Source organism: Oryctolagus cuniculus, chromosome 13, assembly GCF_964237555.1.
Source record: "Oryctolagus cuniculus chromosome 13, mOryCun1.1, whole genome shotgun sequence".
In the NCBI taxonomy this organism is placed as follows: domain Eukaryota; kingdom Metazoa; phylum Chordata; class Mammalia; order Lagomorpha; family Leporidae; genus Oryctolagus; species Oryctolagus cuniculus.
In genome coordinates, this window is record NC_091444.1 from 28,119,149 (window position 1) to 28,141,948 (window position 22,800).

The window sequence follows — 22,800 nt, forward strand, 5'->3', positions numbered from 1 at the left end:
TGCATGAAATGCCCACCTACCTAAGAGCTTTAGCCTTAGGAGGAAGAACTTTAATTCTGTTACTTGCTCTGCTGAGAACTCTTGCTGAAGGAACAGATGCCACATCCTGAACCTAATCTCCTGACCAGAGCCAGAAGGCCCCACCTCATGCTTACCCTTGTCTTTGCCTGGTCTATACCCTTCCTCCCTACCCCCAGATTCAGCCATGTATATTATAGCCATCCTTGAACAGATTCCTATTGAACAAAAGGGGGCAGCTGGACTGGTAGGACTGAGCCACTCCCTGATGCCTCTCACTGTATTCTCTCCAGACCCACATGAGTGGTAGAGTCTATTTCTCTTTGTCCAGCAAATCTCCATCCTTAATACTCCTCGCCTCCTGTTCCAGATTATCACCAGCACATCATAATGGCTGGCTCTGCATTCTGATTACTAAAGGGAGAGGCTAAATAAAGATGTGGGCTGTGGGTTAAATATTGACATAGAAATTCATTTCATTAGAGTGATTTAAGCAATATTTAGACAAAGGATAATATTCATTTCTTTAACGTGATTTGCATAGAGTGATTTTTTCCTAGTAACATTTTCCAAGTTAGGTTTCCAAAAGAGTAGACAAGGTCTAGACCACCTCTTTTTGTGAACTCTTAACTTGGTACCCATGACAGTCTGGTGATGAGAAGTTTTAGAGCCAGGGAGGTACCAGGGACAGGTAAGAAGCAGCACCAGAACTGTGTGGGGAGCAGTCCTCCTGTCTTCTGGAGATAAGCTTCAGGGAGGACTGAGGAAAAATAGGGGAGGCTAACCAACACTGTCACCCCAAAATGGGAAAGAGTAGCCAAAAAAGCTGACTCATCATCACCTCTCCCCCTCCATGGCAATGAACTTGAAATGAATTTCAAGTGATGCAGTGTGCCAAGGTCAGAAAGCCATACTCCTTGGATATCTAGAGCTCCACCAGGTTGTTACACATTCTCCAGTAACCAAGTGTAGAACCTGCATTCTCCTTCCTAGGAAAATACCAAGCATGTCAGATTACTCCTGCTCAGGTCCAGGATCACTCATTTGTTAGACAACATTCGCTTGGCTACTCAAAGACTCCAACCACAGATCAGGTTCTAAGATAATGGTCCCTCCATGATGTTTCTAGGAGTTTCCCATGTGTGTCTTCAGTTCTGCATTTGCCACAGCATCTCTCTAGTTCAGAGGAGACTCTTATTATTGTAAAATTAATTTACATGGAAGCTGGACAAAGAATTTACAATCCAAAGGGGAGGCATACCTGGCCCTACTGCATCCTGGGACCCTGCAAGAGACACCCACATCTGGAGCCAAAGGAGTTCTTGGGCAGGTGGCAAGAGGCCGCAGGTATGCAGCAGACTGAGACACAGGGTGATGGCTCCCAGAGGTATCCACCATGAGGTGGGTGGGAAGCTGCTCATCTCAGTCACATTATTTTCATTTTTAGAACATACAAGAAGGTTCATTCATTCTCTGGGTTAACTTCTGAAGTTTGGATCAAATTACCAATTCCTCTTTTAGTTGGAACATGTTATTTTCATATAATGTTAATTTCATGTTAATTTTCAAGATGACTTTAAATAAATTCAAGTGTGATTGGCCCCTAATGATTTATTGTGGCAAAACAAAGAATGCTCATTGCCGTGCTGGGACAGGTTGAGCCCTAACTCAGTGTTCCGTAACAGGAGCATCCTTGCTGTCACTGTTCAAGTCCATTGCCTTATGAGGTTTTTACAAGTCTCTTTATCTTGCTGAAAGCATTCTCCTTCAAGGATGAAGATTGGTTTATTCACCTGGACAGCTCTCCAGAGTGGCTGCTTTACCCATAACAAAGTCTTGGAAACACATTGCAAAGTCAAATTAAAATAAATTTCCAACAATAAACATATTCTTAGTGATTAAAACGCATCCTTAATGGTTAAAATATGTACTTCATAGTTAATTTATAAAGGATTCCCTTTCATATATCGCCCTGCTTACACACACACATACACACCACACACACACACACACACACATCAAAACAATTTCCTAGAACTGAGAAGGTAATTTTCATAGCATCAAAAAGAAGGACTGAGAGCTTTCTGTTCCCTGATTTAGTAAAGGACCCAGTTCACTGATGCAATCTATGAATTCATCACTGACTTAGTGCTTATGTGGGGCTGGGGAAATAGTAGGCATGGAGACAGAGTCTGTACTCTCATGTATATTGTTATGTGTGCAGGGGCAATGGGAATGGGAGATAGAGAACAGAGAAGCAAATAAGAGAATATCAAGTACCATAAGGTCTGTTTTTAAAAAGGTATGGGAGGTGACTGGATGTATAGAGAATGTTGCTTCCATGGGAGTTCAGAAAAGTCCTCTCGAAATCAAAATTAGCAGTGTTAGTGGTGTCCATTATGACCAGAAGGAGCTGGTCACGTACACACCTGGGACAGGGGCATCCTGCTGAGAAGGCAGCAGCCAACATGTCCAAGGCAGGGCCGCTTGGAATATTGAGTGGCTAGTGAAAGCTAATGTGGCTGACGGGTCCTGCAAGGTGAGGAAACTTCCAGAAATGAAGCTGGAGAAAAGGGAGGAGCCACATCGTGGGAGCCCTGGCAGTACTGAAACATGTTGGGAGCCATTAGACATCTTAGGGAGGAAGGAAGATAACATCACCTACTTCGTATCCTTAACAGTCACCCAGTGGCTGAGTGGAGAATGGTAGATGGGCAAGAGGAAAAACAGAGATCCAGTAGGAGGTGAGTGTGGAGGCCCCCTGAGAGATAGCTTTGCCTGGGAGGACAGCCTGGCAGTAGTAAAGCTGCACAAACATCTCTCAAGAAACACAAGTAGGGCCCTGCATTGTGTTACAGTGGCCTAAGCTGCTGCCTGCAACCCCAGTAGTACTCATCCCATATGAGTACCACTTTGAGACCTGTCTGCTTTGCTTTTGATCCAGCTCCATGCTAATGTGCCTGGGAAAGCAATGTAAGATGGCCCAAGTACTTGGGTCCCTGTACCCACATGGGAGACCCTGATGGAATTCCTGCCTCCTGGCTCTGGCCTGGCCCAGTCCCAGTTGTTGTGGCTATTTGGTGAGTGAACCAAGATCTCTCTGTGTCTCTGTATCTGTTTGTCTCTCTCCTTAAATAGGTAATTCTGTTTTTAAAAAAAAATGCAAAGAAAGGATTTTTGTGAGAGGCACAGCAGAGCAGACCTTGTGGTCAGTCAGCTTCAGAGGTCCTTACACCTGGAGAAAAGGTGTCAGAACAGGACTAAAGAAAACCAGATACAACGGAACCCAAACAAGACAACCACGCGGATGGGAGTCATCTTAACAAGAAAGAAAAAAAGGAAAAGTTTTTATTAAAATAGTGAAAGCAGGACTAGGAGACGGAGGGAAAGACCAGAGAGGATACCAACAGTCCCTACATACTGGGTTGGCAGCTTCCATGATGTAAAGATGTTCACTCTCTCTCCCAAATTATCTTATGAGTGGAATGCAGCCCCAATCAAATTCTGAATGGTGCATTTGAATGAGGGACTTGGCACAGGGTTTTAAATGGCATGAGGAAGAGTATCTGTGTGAATATAATGAAGATACGCACACCCACAGCGTTAGGAGCCATGACGAATGAACAGAGGCAGGTGGAGCCCATGGACTCTGGGTCTCCCTCTCCTCCCCCCTCCCACCCTCCTCCTCCTCCTCCACTTCCTCCTGCCTCACTGTCGCTCTCCACCCCCTCTCCCTTCCCCCACATTGCTTCCCTGTCACACTCAACCCTCCAACAGTGTTTTAGACTTTTTTGACTGTGATCTAGGTAAAGAAATACAACTTACATGGGGACATGGATGTTACTGAAACAAAAACTGCATAAATAATACTTATCCTTACTGACTGTGACTCACTCTTGTATTTTTTAAAATTCTGTTTCAGAATGCCGCTCTATTAGGCCTAGACATTATATGTGGTCAGAGCCGTCTGGGTTGATTTCATAGTTCTCTAAAGTGTCAGGACCAAGGGGTCCAAGAGCACTGCCCCCAGGCCTCTGTCTTGCTTCCTGGGCCTCTAAGGTGATCTCAGCCACCAATCCCAATCAGCCAACGCTGGATGAAGATTTCACGCACTTTGCTTCACTAAGACTTCAGAAAGCTCTCCTTTATATTCCTGTCCAGCCTGAGTGTGGAGAGAACAATTGCCTCTCAACCGATGGGCAACCAGGGGCAGGGAAGCGGTGGTGCCTGTGGTTGGTTTGTAATGACGATGACATGATTCAATGCAGCGCAGGCAGTGCACACTCCAGCTCTGCTTCTCGTTAGCTTTCCCCTTCCAGCTGGTAGGCCCCGTCAGCTTTTCTGTTCCACTGGGGTTGTGGTTTAAAAATAGAAGGGCTGCTTCAAGAACATATTTGACATCATTGCATGGAAGACACTAACCCTCTAATGCAAGATATTTGTGTTTAACTACACAGAACTGAAGTATCTTCTTAAAATAAAAACTCCAAGCTATACCTCTATTCTCTCCTTATAAAAAATTAAAACCACATTGATCATCCATCTGGCGTGGCTCCTAATTATGCATCTCTTAGCAGACTAATATTCTCTTCAGAAGGCAAACAGTAAATATGCAAAGGGGAACGTGATTAATAACTTCTTTTTGTTCTGTCTTTTAGGACAAGTCCCCACACAGACTCCTGGTCTCCCCTTAAAAGTTCCATAACTGTACCAAAGACAGACAAGATGAACTGTCCCCTGACTACCTGTAAGAGAGGCAGGGGGAAGACACGGAAGCAAAATCCATTTTGTAGCAGAAATCCATAAATAGAGCAGGCACCCTTGATTGGTTTTTATCTTTGCAGTTGAGGGTGTGTGTGTATGTGCTTTGGAACTCATTTTACTGAGTTAACTTCTCCCTCTTTTTTGTCATGTACCTATTAAGTTCAGTTGTACTTTAGCAAATCCATTCTCTGGATACTCAGGAGAATGTATTTGGTTGAACAAGCTATACTGCTTACACTCGAGACAAAATACTTTAACACGCTGCATAAAGAGCCATTGTTCCAGAGAACGCGGTACCCTAACTAGATGTGTGCACCTGACCAAAATTGCATGGAGATTCCCATGAGTTACCAGTAATGCATCTTTGATGCTTTTCTGTTGTTTCCTTGACACCTCTTTCTCTTTTCAGCACCATTTTTACGCCAACCTGAGGAACCCACCAAAAGGGAAGCCATTAGTTTCTCAGTGTAAATTAATTTGATGTGCACTTTCTATCATGGAACCTTAAAATGTGATGTGTCCCTTCATGCACAACATAGAGAGATTAAGTAGGCCATGGTGTACACTGTGAGTGAGCTCTTCCATACCCACACCTACATTCCTCCTTGAGAACAGAACCCCAGTATTCGTTCCAGTGGCAATATGGCTAACTAAATATTTGTTTTCCCAGAGTGCTTTGCAGCTTAGGGTTGCATGCAACCATGTGACACACTTCAGGCCAGTCAGACCTGAGCAGAAGTCATCCAGAAGTTTTCAAAAGAAGCCTTTATTTTCTTGACTTGAGGAGACAGATATGGCTGGCACTGCCCTATCTTCTTGCCCTGAGCAAAAATGGGATTGTGGGGTTGAAATAGCCTTTTGTAGATCATGAAGCAAAAAGCAAGAAAATCAAAAAGACCTTGACACTGAGATCTCTGAACCATTGAACCAATTCTAGAAGCTCATTACCTTCAGGACCCCTGTTCTTGTAAGAAAAATAAGACCTTACCTATTGAAGCCATTGGCTAGCTGGGTATTCTGCTACAGTCATCCTGTTGGAGGGTTGTGAAAGCTTTCATAGTAGGCTTTGCATCCCTGATTATCTAGGGCTGCTTGGGGATCTCGAGTGGAGGCTGAAGCAAAAGCTAAGCCAGGAGTGGAACTCTTGCTTTTATGGCACCATATTTCCTCACATTAGCTCACCTTTTATCTTATTTATTGAGACACTAAGGACTTGTTTGAGAAAAATTGATTCTTCTACTAAAAGTCTATGTTTCAAATCACTGTAATCGAGTGGGCATTTGGTTAAGATGCTGCTTGAGACTCCACAACCCCTATCAGAGTGCCTGGGTTCAAGTCCCAGCTCCACTTCTGATTCAAGTTTCCTGATAATGTGAACTCTGGGAGGCAGGAGATGATGGCACAAGTACTTGGGTCCCCGTCACCCTCATGAGAGACCCAGATTGACTTCTGGACTGCTGGCTTTGTCCTGGCTCAGCTCCCTGCCTTTTTTAATTAAAAAAATATTTATTTTATTTATTTGAAAGGTGAAGTTACAGAGAGGGAGAGGGAGAGGCAGAGAGAGAAGTCTTCCATCCTCTGGTTCACTCTCCAAATGGCTGCAATAGCCAGGGCTAGGCCAGACTGAAGCTAGGAACCAGGAGTTTCATCTGGGTCTCCCATGTAGGTACAGGGGTTCAAGCACTTGGGCGATCTTCTGCTGCTTTCCTAAGCCATTAGCACAGAGCTGGATTGGAAATGAAACAGCCTGGACAGGAACTGGCACCAATGTGGAATGCCAGCTCTGTAGATGGCAGCTTAACCTGCTACACCACAATGTCAGCCCCACCCCTTGCTCTTATGGGCATTTGGGGAATAAATCAGGAATGGAGTGAACCAGATCTCTGTCTGTCTTGGTTTCTATCTCTGTGAGTCCCTGTGCTTTTCAAACAATATAAATAAGTAAGTAAATAAAAAAAAAAAACTGAGAATCACATTTCTATAGGAGCTAAAAACAGAGACCTAAGAAATTTTTAAAAAGAGAGAGATTTGTTTAAAAGGCAGAATTACAGATATAGATAGAATTGCAGATAGACTATTTCATACGCTGGTTCATGCCCCAAATGGTCACATCCAATGAGGCTGGGCCAAGCTAAAGCCCGGAGCCAGGGGCAGGAACTCTGTTTGAGTCTCCTACATGGGTGACAGGGGCCCCAATACTTGAACCATCATCTGCTGCATTCCCAGGCACATTAGCAGGGAGCTAGATCAGAAGTGGACCAGCTGAGTCTCGAACTGACACTCATATGGGATGCCAGTGTTGGCTTAACCCATTGTGCCACAACAACAGCCCCTAAGGAAGGGTTTTAGGAGATGTTGAGGAGATCTCTTCCAACCTTTGCATCTTTCTCCTCCAGCAGTCCTGGACCCATTGGGAGGCTGGGATGATTGGAAGTCTTGGGATCAACATTTGGAGGGGTTTTCTTTGGTCTTGAACGGATAGACGGTGTATTTTCTGGAATGGTGATGTCCTGAAATAGCTTGCATTTTGGTGTTCAGACCTACATTTTGGACTCACTATGGGCTCTCAAAATCAGAAAATTGAGAATGAGAATAATGACTGTCTGCCCTTTTCACCTGTCATACACACATGTCCCCCCCACTTTGATATCCGCTTTGATATTTCATCCCTCCTACAAGGTCAGTGCCATTTTGCTCAGCACACTTCTGCTCCTGTCATACATTGATAGTGTGTCATAAGTGTGGGCTGTGGATATAGTGGGGCCTGTCTGTGTGTGCCTTGGCTAGTTACTTAACTTCTCTGTTTCAGCTGCTTCATGCTTAACTGGCGCCTAAGACTAGTACTTATCTAGTAGGGTTGTTATGAGGCATAAATAATTTAATATACATAAAAATCCTGGAACAACTCCTGGAATATAGTGAGTGCTAAACAGATGTCAGTCATCCTTGTTATTATCATTACTCATCTGTTACCAGGTCCATCTCCCCATTGATAAATGGGGATAAAAAAAAATGTGCTCACACAATGAACTCTTGGCAGGAAGATAATATATTGACTAAATAACTCTTGCTGGTTGCTCGTACACTTTGCCCCACTATAAATGTTTCCTGCCTGGGATCTGGCTGCTCAGAGCTTCTCAGCACCTTAGATCCTGCATCATTCACACTTCCTATTGGAAGTCTTCTCCAGCTTCAACTGTCAACCCGATCTTCTCCTGTTACAAATACTACAGCTATTATGATTGGGTCCTATATTCCCAAACCATAACTTGTCTTTTATTAGTCTTTAATGCTTACCAATCTTCCTAACAAATTCCAAATTTCATGAAATACAAGGCCTCACTCTCCTACACTTCTCAATACACGTTAGCATATTGCCCAGTGCTAGACAAGCGTACGTGTTTGATGACCATTTGTTGATTGCTCTACTCATCTTTACTCTAAATTTTTATTTGGATATGCATGCAGGGAACTTTTTTCAAAGCAGATTACATTTGTAGTGCAGAAAAATACCAGAAAAAGCATCCACATGATTTCATCATCATAAACCCAGCATTGGAGGAAACTTGGAAAGGGTTTCTTTCCACTATAATGGTGAAAGGAGACAGACTTTGTATTCCTAAAACAGAAAAGAAGAATGAGGCAGTATCTTCTAGATCTTATTTAATCTGTTGGTATTCTCCCTTCTCCAAGGTCTAGCCATAGCCAAATTCAAGAAACAGATGTTTGCATAAAAAAAAACTTCCTGAAGTCACTGTGGCTGTTTATTCAATTTTCACCGTACTATCCAGACTTAGGCTAGGTTCAACAAAGCCCAAACAACAAGTTGGAATGCACAAACTTCAGTCTGCAGAAGAGTTCAAGGAAAGGTGAGATAGCCCCATGTCAGGGATGCTGGAGAGGAGATGCTGTGATGAGAAGTGGGACAAGCTGGAACATCATTTCCATCTAAGAGAAAACCCCTTTTGCTCTCTAAGTGGAGAGACAGTGTTCAGGCTACTCCACACTGCTTCTGCTTCTGTCACTCTCGTATTGTTCCTCAATGTGAAAAGGAATGTTTACGCTTTCCTGAACCTCATGCTTCCACATTGCTGTTCCATGCTGATGATCCAAGTGTGTGAGGCTCCCTTTTAGATTCCCCTGTTGAGTTAAATTTATGTATTTTGCTTGTTACATGAGCTGTGGGTGACTGGATCAACACAAACAACGGCTCTGTCCTGGTGAGCAACAACTTGGTTAAGTTTGTCAATTTCAACTTTTTTCTCCACGGTTACCACCATGAGTGGTATGTGAAACATGAAAGGGGGAGCAGAGATGCTTCTTTATGCAATTTACAACATCTCAGAGGTGAGAATTGAAGGCCCAGCTCTGATTGCAACATCTGTTCTGAACAACGGCACCAAGGGACCTGCCATCAGATTTTTTTTTTGTCTTAAGGATGATCACCATGTATGTTCACAAATAAAAATGTGAAGTGTTCTGACAGCCAAGCAAACCGTGAAGAATTAAACCTCCCAAACAGGAAAACACAGTGCATCCTCTCTGTTACCATTCATTCAAGGCAACTCCTTCACCCGGGGCCTTGTCATGTCTTCTTCCCACATGGCCCTCCCATTCCTGGTCAGGTTTATCCCTGTGGACATGTTTCTGTACAAGGGCAAGATTCCATTTGGATGGGGAATGGTCCAATTTTAGGGAATCAGTTCCTTAATGTTAAAATCAGACTTTTCCAGCAAAGATGTTGGAGGCAGTGTGCTCAGTAGCAGTGAGGGAGGTTTGTAAAACAAGCAGAACTTCCCCAGATAAAACTTTTAAATGACTCACCAATGCTTTCCAATCAATCCCCTTGGAACTTTAGTCCTCTGCTCCCTGGCCCTCCTCCACCCTTCTTGTCACAGTCAAGATGCCTTCCAAAAATTAATAAGAAGCCAATGGAATCGTACTGAATTTCTTTGCCATGAATTACAGTCATTTCAATGGTTTACCACTTTTTTTATTTTTTTTTATTTTTTTTAACTTTTATTTAATGAATATAAATTTCCAAAGTACGATTTATGGATTACAATGGCTTCCCCCACATACCGTCCCTCCCACCCACTACACTCCCCTTTCCCACTCCCTCTCCCCTTCCATTCACATCAAGATTCATTTTCGATTATCTTAATATACAGAAGATCAGCTTAGTATACATTAAGTAAGGATTTCAACAGTTTGCTCACACAAAAACAAAAAGTGAAAAATAATAGATGATTTTTTTTAAATGATGATGAAATCAGATCAGACCTATTGTCATGTTTAATCCCAGTGAGAGTCAAGTTGGGAGTTGACAATTTCTTTTTTTTTTTTTTTTACAGAGGATCAGTTTAGTATACATTAGGTAAAGATTTCAACAGTTTGCACCCCCATAAAAACACAAAGTGAAATATATTGTTTGAGTACTCGTTATAGCATTAAATCTCAATACACAGCACATTAAGGACAGAGATCCTACATGAGGAGTAAGTGCACAGTGACTCCCGTTGTTGACTTTACCAATTGACACTCCTGTCTATGCATCAGTAGTCTCCCTATGCTCCGGTCATGAGTTTCCAAGGCTATGGAAGCCCTCTGAGTTCTCCGATTCTTATCTTGTTTAGACAAGGTCATAGTCAAAGTGGAGGTTCTCTCCTCCCTTCAGAGAAAGGTACCTCCTTCTTTGAAGACCTGTTCTTTCCACTGGGATCTCACTCACAGAGATCTTTTGCCAGAGTGTCTTGGCTTTCCATGCCTGAAATACTCTCATGGGCTTTTCAGCCAGATCCGAATGCCTTTAGGGCTGATTCTGAGGCCAGAGTGCTATTTAGGACATCTGCCATTCTATGAGTCTGCTGAGTATCTCGCTTCCCATGTTGGATCACTCTCCCCTTTATTTATTCCATCGGTTAGTGTTAGCAGGTACTAGACTTGTTTATGTGCTCCCTTTGACTCTTAGTCCTTTCATTATGATCAATTGTGAACTGAAATTGATCACTTGGAATAGTGAGATGGCATTGGTACATGCCACCTTGATGGGATTGAATTGGAATCCCCTGGTATGTTTTTAACTCTACCATTTGGGGCAAGTCACTATTCCCAGATCTCTTCCTTGTAGGCACACATTAAGATTAACCACATTGACAGGAAGCGCGAGGCCACCTAAACCAGCCTGTGTACCCTGACCATTTTCATCTTCATGCTCTCCCTCTACTGCATGGCTTCTGCCAATTATTACACCCCATCACTGACCAACATCCTACTTCCCTTATATGCCACATTCTATCCTCTGGAGGACTCTGTCCTCAGCAGACCACTGGGCTGGAAGGGACAGCTTCATCACTTACAGTTACACAGACTCAGGTGTTTTTGTTTGGTTAGCTGGGTTATTTGCTTTTCTTTTTTAAGAATGAATCACATTCTGCTTCACATTATAGACAATGCCCCCTACAATACTACATTCTCCAAGGAGACATCCCATAATGAATGAGTACAGAACAGAGTGCCTTGTCCATGATGAACTATCACTAACTATATTGATCCTGTAGGTTGACTCCATTAATGGATGTATCCAGAAGACTGGAGAGGTGATGTTTAAAGCCCCCCTCCAACATCTGTGTCCTTTTCACTGCAAACTGGCAGTGTGAGCTATGGTGGTGGGGAGGGTCACGTTGAAGAGGCCATTAGATGCCTTTCATTTCTTTTTTTTATCTTTTATTTAGTAAATATAAATTTCCAAAGTACAGCTTATGGATTACAATGTCTTTTTCCAACCCATAACCTCCCTCCCACCCGCAACCCTCCCCTCTCTGCTCCCTCTCCCCTTCCAATCACATCAAGATTCATTTTCAATTATCTTTATATACAGAAGATCAATTTAGTGTATATTAAGTAAAGATTTCAATAGTTTGCACCCACACAGAAACACAAAGTGTAAAATACTGTTTGAGTACTAGGTATAGCATTAAATCACAATGTACAGCACATTAAATACAGAGATCCTACATGAGGAGTAAGTTAGATGCCTTTCATTTCATTTTAAAATACTTACATAGAGACGACATCCCCAGTCAGCAGGAAGTAGCCAGAGAGACTCATCGTTGCCCCCTTTCCTATCACCAAAAGGTCAGGATGGTAGCTTTGGGATCCACAAGGAGGGAAGGCCTACACTTCCGGGAATGGAGAGGCCTACTTCCGGGGAAGAAAGTCCTTGCCAAGGTCCCTGCGGGTGCCTAAAGGTCAACCAAGAGGATCAGACCCGCCTCAACCGTTAACGCCAATGCCCTGAATCTATAAAAGGAGCTCTCCCAATCTCTGACGCGCGACTTCCCCGGGCCCCCGCTCTGTTGCTCTGTTGGGACCGGGGAACCTCGCCCGGGAGTGGAACCCCAATAAAAGCCTGTGAATTAAATAAATAAAATACTTACATAGTAGAAAATTAATAGAAACAGATAAAATTTCAAAGTAAGCATGAGAACTTCTGTCTGATATATCCAAAAGCAAATCCTAACTGGAGTAACTCAGTCAATTCCAATAATAGCCACGCAACCATCCATAGTTTCAGACATGGAAAAAGTCTACACACTTGACAAATTCTCAGGGAATTTTTCTAACCAGATTGACCAGCAAAAATAATGTATGAACATACTTCATAACGTCTGTGAAAATGGAATTAAAAGAGGTTGACTTTGGTGGGGAAAGTTTTTTGAAATGCAAGCACATGAGGGGTCATGAAAAATGCATGATATGAAAAATCTGTGGATTTCAAATTTTTTGGTGCTGAAATACACTTACCTTTTAATTCCATTTCCCTTAACTTTTTAACAATTTTGTCACATTCATCTCATATCTGAACATTATATGTGTACACATATATACTATTTTTTCTTGAAAATTAATTAGGAGATTGATTGCAAAATTAATATCTCAAAATGAAGGATCCATGACAAGATCATAATGTGGGAAAGAAGTGTGTATTGTCATGTATGTGTATAATTCAGTGAAGTAATATCTATAATTATGTTCCAAATGATATGACATCCACACAATTTTTATGCTCTCTATAGTAACTTCCACACATGAAAGAAAATATGTGACATTTGTCTTTCTGAGTCTGGCTTATTTCACTTGGCCTAATGATAGCCATGAACTTTTTGAAGTACCCCTGCATGTATTTATCAAATAGGTTATCTGGAACCAAGTAGGCAAAATAACAAAGTTATTTAATCACTTTAGTTCTTTAATCACTTCATTGCATTATTCAAACTTGGCTCAAAACCCAGGTTTATTCTAGAAGCCAAGTGGTTAAAAGAGCATGTTTTGCTATTACTTTTATTTAAATAGTGTATAAGGTTAGTCAGATTTCTCCAGATGAACAGATTCAGTAGGAATGGAGTTTTTTGATTGATGGGTTGATTTTAAGGACTTATCTAGAGAGGACAGCAGCAGGCAAGGAATCCAGGGAAGAGCTGTTTGCCTGTCTTGAGTCTGATGTCGGCAGTCCGGAAATTTAGTCTAGGATTCCAGGTGCAGTCTCCAGGCAGAAATGCTTTTTCTTGGGAAAACTTCAGTCCTTGCTCTTAAGACTTTCAACTTACTGGATGAAGCTCACACAGATTATTGGGGCTTTGTTAAAGTCTTCCTATGTAAGTGTTAATCATATCTTAAGAATACGTTCACATTAATGTCTACACTGGTATCTGATCATATAGGTGGACCCTATAGCTTAGCCAATCTGACATACAAAATCAACCAATACAGAGACAAAACTCCAACTGAAGGGATTTAGCTAAGAGTTATTTTTGGTATACAGCAATATTAAACCTTGTGACTCCCTATATTCTAGCTATGTTTCTTGAAACATCTATGCCAAAAAACCTACTGGATCCCAATCTGAAACAACAGAAGGTTCTAGAGTTTCCCTCAGGGCAGAATAGTAGAACAAAGACCCTAAGTGCTTTTACAGTCTATCTGGAAAACTCTTCAGGGACAACCCCCCAAGGATTCTGGAAAATATTGGCTGAAATAGTGTCCAAAGAAAAAAACTCCTGACCAATCTCACTTAAGAGATAAAGTTTAAAAATTTTAGGAAAATAGGTTTTAAATATTATAAGAAGAAGATGATGACTGAATAAAGCTTAATGAATGGATTGAGGCCAGGTGCACTGAACAATGAGGAAGATTATTTTCTCTGCTCTCTACCTTGCCTTTAAATATTGTGGGATTTTTTGGTATGACTTCTTGGCACAAGAAAGACTCTTTAAAACTGTGACTCAATGTCAGAGAGAAAACAGACTAGTCTCTTAATCTAATGGTTGTTGTGGAGGATTCCTTTAGCGATATTCAGCTGGAAAAGAAAAAGAAAAAAAGAACTTTGCAATACACGACCTTCAGGGAAGAAGGGTATTCATGTTAATTAGTAGCTCTTTTCAAATACAATTCATATATGCATTAGGCCATGCCTTGTTGAACAATGCACACATTGTAGTAAACATCAAGACAAGTCTCAAGTATGGTTATCAAAATTTTAGAAAACTCTAGCTAGGGTTTTTTTTTTTTTTTTCATAAGATTGTGACTTGCTGCTTCTGATGTATTGCACAATAGTATCTCTCCTAATGGCTTTTAGCTTTTGCCACTGCCAAGTTTTATATTTAAAATCCATACAATTATGGACAATTTATGAACATTATGAGGGTTTTCTTTATTGTACTGATTCTTACTGATTCAAGCCAGCTTTTATCCTTAGCAAATCAAATGCATTTTGCTTACAGCACTAGATTCATTCTCACATATTCCACTTTATTCTTATTATTAGTATTCCTTATTATGCATATTTAATTTAAGAATGCATTTTCTCCATTAAAAAATTAGAATATGCTGAAAGAAGTACTAGAAGGTGATTATTTGGTTTAGTTTGCTTTTATTAACCATGTAAGCCCTGATATCATCTTCCAAAAGTTAGGTGTAAGCGACAGAAATGTGAAAAGGAAAAAAAAATAAGATATAAAGAAACACACTTGAAAATGACAGGCCTTCTTTATGTAATGACGGTCTATAAGAAAATGGGTAAAAAAATAATTCTCAGTTTATGTGAACAGAGAAAGTGTATAAACTTACAAGAGTTCCTTAAGCAAATGTCTACTAAGCATAGTTCTTCAAAACTAGTCTAGCAAGATGCATCTTGCAAAAAGTAGAAAACAGTATAAAGTAAGATGTGTATCTCATCTCCCTCTGCTCAGCCACACTAGGTACATCAGCACATTCAAGGCCCTGAAACACCCCTGCCCAGCTCCCACTCTTTAAGAAACCCCACAAGGAACCCTCCAGCCTTCTGCCCTACCCCTCACCCCCTCCCCTCCTTCCCCCAGAAAACAGGAAAACTGACAGACCCAACCTTAGCATTTATCCTTAAACTCCCTTAAGGAAACAACTAGGTATATAGAAATTAAATAACAGGTTAGAATTCCTGTTTAATTTTGCAATCATTGATTGGAAGCGCTCAGCCCAGTGATTCGTTATTTTTCTATCTGTTGTCGAACAAGTTTGAATCTCCCCGCTTCCACTCCAAAGTTTGTGATTTAACTGGTTGTTTTAAACTATGAAGGTGAACCAAAGAACTGAGACCTTATTCCCATGTGCTTGTTTGGAAGAGGCTCCTCGGCTTCCTCACCTCAGCACCACATACACCTGTGTAACTTTGGTTTGCAGATAAGGGTCCTGTGTCAACCACACTCACTATAGCAGAGAAGAACAAAGAGCCCATTTGTTAATATCTTACTTATGATATTATCACTTGTTATTGACTATAAAATCTATAGGGACCAAAGGACTGTATCTATTAATACTGTCTAACATTTTCGAGCACCTATTATATGAAGAACACCATGCTAACAACTTTTGATACTGCATATTATCTAATCATGATACACCTGCAAGACTTTTGGCTTATATTGTCTAAATGAAAATCCTTGTTCCCCCACCTTCTCTGTTAACTTGCACCTATCACTTATTCTCACTGTGCCTCAGTCTTTTCATCTGAAAATAGGGATGATAATAATAGAAGTGCAATGATTAAATGTATAACCCTCAAAACAGAGTTCCCCAAGCTTAATTCTTTCAGGTGTACCCTGGATCCTATACCTGAAGGGGACCTCAGGTTGCTTCTCTCCCTCTAGTAACTCCTAGCATGTTAGACTTCTGTGTCTCTTTTTTAGAGTGAAAAGAAGTTTTTAGGGAATGAATGTTCTGAAAAAACTAGGTATGAATTTCAAAAATTTTTGTTTCCAAATAAACCAACCTTTTCATTGCATTTACCATGGACTTTTTGAAGTATATTTCTTGCCTTACTACCCCTTTCTGGGCTATCAAATCTTAAAAGAAAATAGAACACTTCAGTTAAGACCAACAAATGCCTTGAAAATAAAAGCATAAATAGATCTTAATTAATTAGCTGGCTAATTATTCTCTCCTGAAGCCAAGTTTTTTAGATTCTACTACAACCATGATCAAAAACAAAACATCAAATAGTAGTGAAAGTGCTCTTTTTTGTTACCTTGGCCATTAAAGTTAATCAGTGCACAAGTGATTGCATTGAGATCAATTACAAGTATTTGGAAAGTGTCTTTCAGTAACATTGCATGTAAATTTTCTAGCAAGTTTTAAAAAATAGAAGTAAGGGTAAGGTGGAAGGGGATTCTTTCTTGTTTCAATAATGATGCAGTAGTGATCAGTATCAGCAGCCTAAGTTTAAATTCTGAAACCCCAAATTAAAATATCAAAAATGGTGGCCAGTGTTAAGTCGCAGCCTATGACACCAGCATCCCATATGGATGTCCTGGCTGCTCCACTTCCCTGCTAATGCACCTGGGAAAGCAGCAAAGGATGGCCCAAGTGCTTGAGCACCTGCACCCGCATTGGAGACCCAGATAAAGCTCCTGGCTCCTTGCTTTGTCCTGGCCCAGCCCGGGACATTATTGCCATTTGGGGAGTGAACCAGTGGATGGAAGATCTCTCTCTCTCTCTCTCTTTCTCTCTATCACTTCCTCTCTCTCTGTAACTCTGCCTTTCAAGTAAATAAATAAATCTTTTGAAATTAAACTAAAAATGTCAGAAATTCATTCCATTTATTATGTGTGTTAATTACCCTTTTTATAGGGGCCAAGGGATCCAAGTGTTCATTTTATCTGGATGTTATTTTTAACAATGTATTTCAGGATTGATATCTGACCCCTAAATGTTGAATTGATGTATAATTTTATAGTAGTTATGGGAATCTGTGAATTTGTTCCTCTTGACTGTCTGGTGAAGATGAGGTCAGATTAATGGTGGTATTGTCATGTCATGAATTCTAACAGTCTGCTTTTGGAAGAAAGTCAGCTCTGCTGCTGTACAATTTTCTAAGACCGATGATACAGACCAAATTCACTGTGATAAAGTGTGTTTGGCATGGATCTTCTCAGCGATGCTTCTAGTCCTACATTCCACTTAGTAGGCACTTGGGATTCTCTTGACCAGGACTATATTTTCTTCCAGTGAAAAGCAAAGGGTCCTTAATGGGCACATTATATGAAAAAAACAGTGCCATGCTTTTAGCAAAGAAAGCATGAGGTGCTTGATGGAGATGGATCTGCATGAGGAGCATCGCCCTCTCTCAGCTGGAGAGAGCTTAACAAAACCACAAAGACCCAGCCATCGTCGGGCATAAAGGTTTCTGGTCCCCAGTCTCTGCACACTGGAATTCTAGGACTTTACCAGGTACCTGTGAGTTGGAAGTGGAACTAAGGTAGAGACGAGAACCCATGGTCTACGGCAGTGCCATGCCTCGTACCCATCGCAGCAGAGGGCGACCCTGAAAGGCCACTGTGAGCAGGCAGAGGCTTCCTGTGCTCTGAGGCTTCCTGCCCAGCCCAGATCCTCTCCTTTCCCTTGAAGCCTTTACGCATCCCTGATTGGTTTCTGTAGTGCTCACCCATCAGCCCCATCCAGACAGTCTCAGAAGGCACCATTGTATGCTGGCAGGACACTTGAGGTCCACCTCAAATTTTCCACTGCCCTATCCTTTCTCTCCTCTCCAAGCCCCGTCTGTATTCTGGATCCCATACTTCCAAGAATTTCTCTTTACACAGAGTCTGCTACCATTTTGCTTCTTCTTTGGTTCACAATCTCTCCCTCTCTGTTTCCCTCTGTCTCACTCTGTTTCTCTCTGCCTCTCTGTCTGTCACACACACACACACACACACACACACACACAGGTGCTCACAATATGCAGAGCAATTGCCATTGTGGCCCTAAGCCATTATTAAGTAAAAGAAAAGATAAAAAGTAACACATTATTAAGTAGAAGGCAAGATAAAAGACAAAGGAGTAATCAGGATTGAGTAGATCTCACTCAGCAAGGAATACAGGAAGAAAATAATTCTTAAGGGGACGGTGTTGTGGCATAGTGACTTAAGATGCCACATGCAATGTCTGCATTCCATAAGGGCACTGGGTCATGCACTGGCTGTTCCACTTCTTATCCAGCTCCCAGCTAATGTGCCTGGGAAAGCAGCAGAAGATGGCCCAATTGCTTGGACCCCTGCATCTACTTGGGAGACCTGGAAGAAGTTCCTGGCCCAGCCCCAGCCATTGCAGCCATTTAGGGAGTGAGCCAGGGGATGGAAGATCTCTCTGTGTCTCTTCCTCTCTCTCTTTCTGTAACTCTGACTTTCAAATAGGTAAATAAATCTTTTTAAAAAATTTATTTTTATTGATATGTAATTTATATACTACTAACTATGTCCATTTAGAGTTTTAAGATGGATTTTATTTATTTAAAAGGTGCAATTACAGAGAGACAGAAACAGAGACAAAGAGAGGGGGAATCTTCAATCTGCTGGTTCACTCCCCAAATGGCTGCAATGGTCAGGGGCTAGGCCAGACTGAATCCAGGAACCAGAAGCTTCTTTTAGGTCTCCCATGTGGGTGCAGGGGCCCAAGGAGTTGGGCCATCTTCTACTGCTTTCCCAGGTGCATTAGCAGGGAGCTGGATCAGAAGTGGAGTACTCAGGACTCGAACCAGCACCAAAACTGCCAATTTTCTAATGTGGTGTGATTATCAGTTCCATCAGCACAGTGTGGGAGTTCTGGGTGTTCCCCATCCTTGCCAACATTAAGCATTACCAGTCTTTCTAATTCCAGGCATTCTAGTGGGCATGTAGTGGTATCTCATGGGGGTATAGTTTGCATTTCCCAGATAATTAATGCTTTGACCATCTTTGCATGGGTTTATTGCTACTTTTAGAACTCCTTTTGTAGTATATGCCTTCAAATCTTTTCCTCATTTTTTAAATTGAGTCGTTTCATTATTGACTTGTTAGGTTTTTCATATATTCTTGATCCAACTCCTTTGTTAAACACATCCATTGCCAATGCTTTCTTTCATTCTGTGGCTTGCCATTTCATTTCTTAATGATAGCTATCTTTTGAAGAAAGCTTTCAATTTGGAGAAAGCTCAGTTGTCTTCTTTTCTTTCATCGTTTGAGATTTGTATGTAGTAGGAAGTACTTACTATCTCAAAGTCCCTAATTTTCTCCCTTGCTTCCTTCTAGAAGTTTCATAATTTTCACTTTTACTTTTAAGTCCATGGTCCAAAATCATGTAAAAATAATATTTTAGGATTATGAATCTAGCAAAAAAATTTAGGAAAAACAATGTCTGAGAGACTCACCATCAGATTTTTCAGGGTTTGTATTCCCAGTTCTTATTTAGATTAGTTTTATGCTGAAGACACGGTAGGAGAGAATGAGAAGAAAGAGGCTGGTTTCTTTCTTTCTTTTTTTTTAAGATTTATTTATGTATTTGAAAGGCAGAGTGACAGAGGCAGAAGCAGAGAGAAAGTCTTCCATCTGCTGGTTCACTCCCCAGATGGCCACAATGGCTGGAGCTGCACCGATCCGAAGCCAGGAGCCAGGAGCTTCTTCCTCAGTCTCCCACATGTGTGTAGGCATTCAAGGACTTGGGCCATCTTCCACTGCTTTCCCAGGCCATAGCAGAGACTTGGATCAAAGTGGAGCAGCCAGGAATCAAACCGGCGCCCATATGGGATGCCAGCACTGCAGAAGGCAGCTTTCTCAGGCCACAGCACCTGCCCCAGAAGTTGGTTTCATATATTACATAAGCTCTTTGGCTTTTTGTACTTGCAATTTTATTTTCAACCTTTTTCTAAATATATTCTGGCATATGTTGAGAACATTTTCCCACAAACTTTTATACTTTTTAAACCATAATTTGGGAGCCAGTGCTGTGGCACAGCAGGTAAAGCCACCGCCTGCAGTGCTGGCATCCCATATGGACTCCGGTTCAAGTCCCAGCTGCTCCACTTCTGATCTAGCTCTCTGCTATGGCCTGGGAAAGCAGTAGAAGATGGCCCAAGTGCTTGGGCCCCTGCACCCATGTGGGATACCTGGAAGAAGCTCCTGGCTCCTGGCATTGGATAGGAGCAGCTCTGGCCATTGCAGCCAATTGGGGAGTGAACCATCGGATGGAAGACCTTTCTCTCTCTCTCTCTCTCTCTCTCTCTACCTCTCCTTCTCCTCTGTGTAACTCTTTCAAATAAATAAATAAAATCTTTAGACCATAATTTGAACAATTATAGGAAATCGCCTCACATTAATAATGCAAAAATGGATTTAGCCAATCCTTTCTTTGGTAATTACATTGTTTCCAGCTGCTTGCTAGTAGGATGTTGCTCTGAATGTTCTTGATGTCTTAGTTCTCTGTTTCTTTAAGAAAAAGTATTAGGTGTGGATTTATCAGTTTAAAGCTAAGACTATCCTTGAAGCTTTTTATATATGTTTCTAGAAAGAAGCTACTGACTTCTAGACCTCCCAGTAGTTGTAAACAAACCACAGCATCCCCCCACCAACTGTGGGCATTCCATTTGGTTTGTTTTTTTTTTAAAGATTTATTTTATTTATTTCTCCTTGATAGGTGACACCTAACTGAGCACCAAAAAGGAAACCTGTTAAAGCGAAATGAACACTATGAGAAACGGTGACTTGATCAGCCCTCACCCTGACTGTTGATGAGCAGCTTAATATGTTATCCCTCTTAGTATTTTTTTTTTGTTTGTTCTACTTAATACTTTTGGTTGAATACTGTAATCAATACACAATTCTTCTTAAGTGCTGAAACTTAACTGAAAAGTGATAGCTGTTAAATATAAGAGGGGGAATAAGAGAGGGAAGAGATGTGCAATTCGGGACATGCTCAAGCTGACTTACCTCAAACAGTAGAGTTAGAAACATACCAGGGGATTCCAATTCAATCCCATCGAGGTGGCATGTACCAATGCCATCTCACTAGTCCCAGTGATCAATTTCTGTTCACAATTGATCATAATGATAGGACTAAGAACCAAAGGGATCACATAAACAAGAATAGTGTCTGCAAATACTAGCAGATAGAATCAAAAAGGGAGAGAATGATCCAACATGGGAAGTGAGATACACAGCAGACCCATAGAATGTCAAATGTCCTAACAGCACTCTGGCCTCATAATCAGCCCTTAAGGCATGCGGATCCGGCTGAAATGCCCATGAGAGTATTTCAGGCATGGAAAGCCAAGACACTCTGGGGGGGAAAAAAAAAACCTAAATGAAAGATCTCCACGAGTGAGATCCCAGTGGAAAGAACGGGTCACCAAAGAAGGAGGTACCTTTCTCTGAAGGGAGGAGAGAACTTCCACTTTGACCATGGCCTTGTCTAAAAATGATCAGAGTCAGTGAACTCAGGGGGCTTCCATAGCCTTGGCAACTCATGACAAGAGCCTAGGGTGATTACTGAGGCCATAAACAAGAGTGTCAATTTGTTAAGTCAACAACAGGAGTCACTGTGCACTTACTCCTCATGTAGGATCTTTGTCCTTAGTGTGCTGTACATTGAGATTTAATGCTATAACTAGTACTCAAACAGTATTTTTCACTTTATGTTTCTGTGTGGGAGCAAACTGTTGAAATCTTTACTTAATGTATGCTCAACTGATCTTCTGTATATAAAGAGAATCGAAAATGAATCTTGATATGAATGGAAGGGGAGAGGGAGTGGATAAGGGGAGGGTTGCAGGTTGGAGGGACGTTATGGGGGGGAAGCCATTGTAATCAATATTCTGTACTTTGGAAATTTATATTCATTAAATAAAAGTTAAAAAAATTAAAAAAAGAAAAAAAAAGATTTATTTTATTTAGTTGAAAGAGTTATAGAGAGAGGCAGAGTGGGGGTGGGGGGATCTTCCATCTGCTGATTTACTCCCCAAATGGCTGCAATGGCCAGAGCTGGGCCAATCCAAAGTCAGGAACCAGGAGCTTTCTCCGGGTCTCCCATGCAGTTGCAGGGCTTGGGCCATCTTCTACTGCTTTCTCAGGCCATAACAGAAAGCTGGATTGGAAGTGGAGCAGCCAGAACTCAAACCGGGGTCCATATGGGATGCTGGTGCTACAGGCCAGGGCTTTAACCCACTATGCCACAGTGCATAGTGTGGTTTTAATGATTCCAAATGTGCCAGATAAAAACACTAAACCAGTGATGTTTTCATTAGTATTTCCTTGACTATTATGAGCCTGAATTTTTGTCATATGCTTTTCGATCATTTTTCTTTGTGAGTTATTCATTCAAATCCTTAGTCTATTTTTATTATGGTTTTTTATTGATTTATAAGAGCTTTTTATGTATTAGCTTGTATCAACATCTTAATACATGTTATCTTATTTTTGCTAAAGACACTTCAAATATTTCTCATTTATTGTCATTTAACTCTGTTTATAGTATTTTTTATTTGTAGAAAGCCAAATGTATTAAATTCTTAGTCTAGATTTCCCATACTTCAATACATACATGTTTGTAGATAGACGTGTGAATTATTATTTTCTTTTTGACCTTTCATGGATTTTTATTTTCACTATGTGATGCTCTAATCTGCCTGTGATTTGCTGTGGTGTAAGGAATGAAAAGGAATGTGTTCTAGTCAC

At 41.2% G+C, this 22,800-nt stretch overlaps 1 long non-coding RNA gene across 9 annotated transcripts in view; it reads right to left on the reverse strand.

The window, feature by feature from the left end:
- LOC103350974 (uncharacterized) overlaps window positions 1–22,800 on the reverse strand; it is a 183,647-nt gene that overhangs the window by 9,891 nt on the left and 150,956 nt on the right. For 4 of the 9 annotated variants that reach the window (XR_011381439.1, XR_011381438.1, XR_007909622.2 and 1 more), the window contains one exon: window positions 3,797–14,140. The exons of 4 other annotated variants lie outside the window; for them this stretch is intronic. This is a non-coding gene — a long non-coding RNA (uncharacterized lncRNA). Of the gene's footprint in view, window positions 1–3,796; window positions 14,141–19,595; window positions 19,920–22,800 lie in introns of those variants that run through there. One more of the 9 variants, XR_011381445.1, reaches the window with a different exon arrangement.